This window comes from Electrona antarctica (assembly GCF_951216825.1).
Source record: "Electrona antarctica genome assembly, chromosome: 13".
NCBI classification, from domain to species: domain Eukaryota; kingdom Metazoa; phylum Chordata; class Actinopteri; order Myctophiformes; family Myctophidae; genus Electrona; species Electrona antarctica.
In genome coordinates, this window is record NC_136794.1 from 42248984 (window position 1) to 42253352 (window position 4369).

The following is a 4369-nucleotide window of genomic DNA, read 5'->3' on the forward strand; positions in this document are numbered from 1 at the left end:
TGACAGAGGTGGAAAGCATGGTTTCCTGCAGACCAAAATCTTTGGCACCGTGCCAAGACAAGCACAGGAAGAAAAGAATATAAAAGTGAAATATTTACTATTATACTACAGGCGATTGGTTGCAATAAGCTCTCAAGCTGTGCTGAAATGGGCATGACACATGATGACAGCACACCTAGACGTTAACAGAAGATTGGAGAACGGATTAATCAAAAATCTAAATTCTCATTATGTTACCATTTTCGTCTATTCACTGTGTCTCAGAGGAGATCTGTGAACAGTTCAGAAACCTGCCTACCAGTGACATAATCTATGGGGAATCCAAGCCAATAGAAATGGCAGGATTTCTATTCCTGCACAGTTAGCATGCTATAATGGAAGCCATCATTCTTGTGTTAATAAAAAATGGAAATAAAAAAATGGAAATATTGTTTGCTAAAATAAATCTGCCCAACGATGATGTCACTGGAAAGCGGGTTTCTTAAGTGTCCACAGCCCTCTGAGACACAGACTGAGTAGAATAAAAGGTACTATTGTATTAGTGAGGACCAATTATATGAAGATAGATTGAAAATGGGTGGAATTGTCCTTTAAGTTAATTTAGATTAAATTAGGGTTAGGTTTACATGAATCAATTTGTCTACACTTTATACTTCTACTCCACTACACAACATCAGTAAAAAGTACTTCTTACACCACTGTCGGTCCAAAATGTTCAAGCACAAACAGAGAGTTGGTCACGAAACTCGGTCACGACCCTCATGTTCCCACTTCCCACAGGGGTCCCCAGCAAAATGAGTTGAAATCAGTGTAACTACTTCAACCCTATTCTATACTTCAGAAGTCGAAGAATTTAATAATCTTAAACATGTTCTGAAACAAAAGATGGGTGTCTGCAGCCATTTGGGGGCATTCAACATGAAAATGTTTGAGAACCACTGTCTTTGTTGGTAGATATATTGAAATGCTGCATCTAAGGCTGGGAGGGATCATCCCTGATTGCGGTGTGTGTGTGTGTGTGTGTGTGTGTGTGTGTGTGTGTGTGTGTGTGTGTGTGTGTGTGTGTGACTGTGAATGATGGCTGGCCTCTGCATCAAGGCAAGTGTGGGTGAAATATGAGAAGCAGTGCCGTTTTGATTGCATCCGATTGTTTGATATTCCAGACCGGTGCAAAATGCCCAGAACACAGTCATATCCTCAGTGTTAAGGCCTTTTCATGCTTGGAGCGATCAACACGTGTCAAATGACACATCACAGATCGCACTACGTGCCGTTCGACACGTGTCGTTCCAACCATACATTTGCCTTTATTTCAACTCTGATAGTGTGCCAATTGAAACAAATGGACCAAGTAGGGCTGGTTTGTTTTTTTATGTATTAATGCTGTAAAGTGCACAGAGACCCCTTGGGGTGATTTTGTACTATAAATAAAATAAACTGAACTGAACTGAACTGGGTCATTAATATTGATATTATATTCACACACACACAGTCACACACTGACGGCTAAAGGAAACCATGCAAGGGACCAACCAACCTATTCATCAGGATCGGTTAGGGGTTCAGCGTCTTGCTCAAGGACACTTTGACACTGGGAGCCGAGGATCGAACCGGAAACCTTGCATTTCCTAAGTGAAGAAATAAAATGAAAATGTTATATTGTCGCAATGTTATATTATCGTCACAATATCGATATTGAGTTAATAAAAATATCATATTACATTTTGTGCATGTCACCCAGCCCTAGGACCGAAGGTCACCATAAGGACTCCAGCCCTTAATTATGGTGCGTGGTGTAAGTTAATGTGACAAGGGCGGAGAGTTTTTATTTTCTTAGCGAGAAGGACTTGTAATTGAAAGTGTACACCAGGGGTGCCCACACATTTATGACGTGAGATCTACTTTCAAAATGACCAGCTCAACAAGATCTACCCACTGAAAAAATAAGTGTACCATTGCTGAAAATAGTTTAAATAATGGAATAGGGAATAGGGAGAAAATATGACAGGCAGTTTCCTGTCATATTTCCTCCCCGTATTTAACTTAAACGCCCAATGCATTCTCAATGGCAATAGCACAAACTTTGGCATGCTACTAGTCCTACATACTTACACCTAGAAACCCCATTCAAACCTATTTAGGTTCATCTTACGGTGGACATGTTTGCCTGAAAAGAAATCTTTGAAATGTTTCATAGTTTTAGAAATATAGTGCTTTCAAATTTGAGAAATTTATAATGGGGCTCAATGGCACGTAAAAAATCACTTTCACCTAGAAACTCCATTCACACATTTTATAATTCAGCTTACTGTGAAGACAAATGCTGGAACTTTTTACTTTGAAATGATTTGTAGTTTCTGAGTTATTTAACTTAAACGCCCAATGCATTCTCAATGGCAATAGCACAAACTTTGGCATGCTACTAGTCCTACAATGTAGGACTTTCCCTGGACCTTCTAGCCGCTAGAAGGTCCAGGGAAAGGCCTACATACTCTCCAAGAGTTGGGAAAGAACATATCAAGAGAGTGGAGTGGTAGGCCCTTGGATTGACCAGTGGATGCAATGTACCCCACTTTGAGGTGTCACGTTTTAGGCCTAGATTTAGGGTAGGATTGAACCAGTCGCACTGTAGCCATACAAAGGCCTATAAGGGTTCCCAGATTGTAAAATGTTGTTCCTCCATCTTGGGAGAGTATGTAGGCCTTTCACTGGACCTCCTAGCCACTAAGATGACCACAGGCCCACCACTTAAAGACCACATGTTAGGGTGCCCAAATCTGAAGTTAGGTGGTCAAATTACCTGAATCTGAAGCAATTCAGTAAAGGTCAACGCTTCCTCATGGGGTCATTTTAGGGCCTAGGACCTCCAGTAAAGGGCAAAATACTCTTCTCGGTTGTGGGAACAACATATCCAATGATGAGGACCCCAGGCCCAAAGATGTCCCCCTGGCAACTGTTTCAACTTTGGGTCAGCCTACATGTAAAAGTGCCCAAAGTTGAAAGAAGGTTGTCAAATGAACTGAAACTGAAGCAATGGTGTAATTATGCCCACATCTGAAGTTAGGTGGTCAAATTAACTGAAACTGAAGCAATTCAGTAAAGGTCAACGCTTCCTCATGGGGTCATTTTAGGGCCTAGGACCTCCAGTAAAGGGTAAAATACTCTTCTTGGTTGTGGGAACAACATATCCAACGATGAGGACCCCATGCCCAAAGATGTCCCCCTTGCAACTGTTTCAACTTTGGGTCAGCCTACATGTAAAAGTGCCCAAAGTTGAAGGGCAGAGCTTCAACTTCAGTTACCCAGTACCCAAGGTTGAAGCCCTTCAACTTTGGGCAGATCTACAAGCTCGTAGTGCGGCACCGAGTGCCACGCTACGAGCTTGTAGATCTGCTATTTTTCAGTGGGGTACATTTAATCACTGGTCCTGGGTCAATCCAAGGGCCTACCACTCCACTCTCTTGATATGTTGTTCCCCAACTCTTGGAGAGTATTTAGGCCTTTTACTGGAGGTCCCAGCCCCTAAAATGACCCAGGAGGAAGTGTTGACCTTTACTGAATTGCTTCAGTTTGAGTTCATTTGAGCACCTAAATTCAGATTTGGGCACCGTAGCATGTGGTTTTTAAGTGGTGGGCCTCAGGTCATCCTAGGGGCTAGAACAGGGGTGCCCACACTTTTATGACGTGAGATCTACTTTCAAAATGACCAGCTCAACAAGATCTACCCACTGAAAAAATAAGTGTACCATTGCTGAAAATAGTTTAAATATATAATGTACCTGGGGGGGGCCCCGGGCTTTGGAATAGGGAGAAAATATGACAGGCAGTTTGCTGTCATATTTCCTCCCCGTATTTAACTTAAACGCCCAATGCATTCTCAATGGCAATAGCACAAACTTTGGCATGCTACCAGTCCTACATACTTACACCTAGAAACCCCATTCAAACCTATTTAGGTTCATCTTACGGTGGACATGTTTGCCTGAAAAGAAATCTTTGAAATGTTTCATAGTTTTAGAAATATAGTGCTTTCAAATTTGAGAAATTTATAATGGGGCTCAATGGCAGCTCTATGGCACGTCAAAAAATTACTTTCACCTAGAAACTCTATTCACACATTTTATAATTCAGCTTACTGTGGAGACACATGCTGGAACTTTTTACTTTGAAATGATTTGTAGTTTCTGAGTTATTTAACTTAAACGCCCAATGCATTCTCAATGGCAGAAGCACAAACGTTGGCATGCTACTAGTCCTACATACTTACACGTATAGAAACCCCATTCAAACCTATTTAAATATAGTGCTTTCAAATTTGATAAATTTATAATGGGGGAAATTGTCCCCCAGACAAATTTCCCCTTAAAAT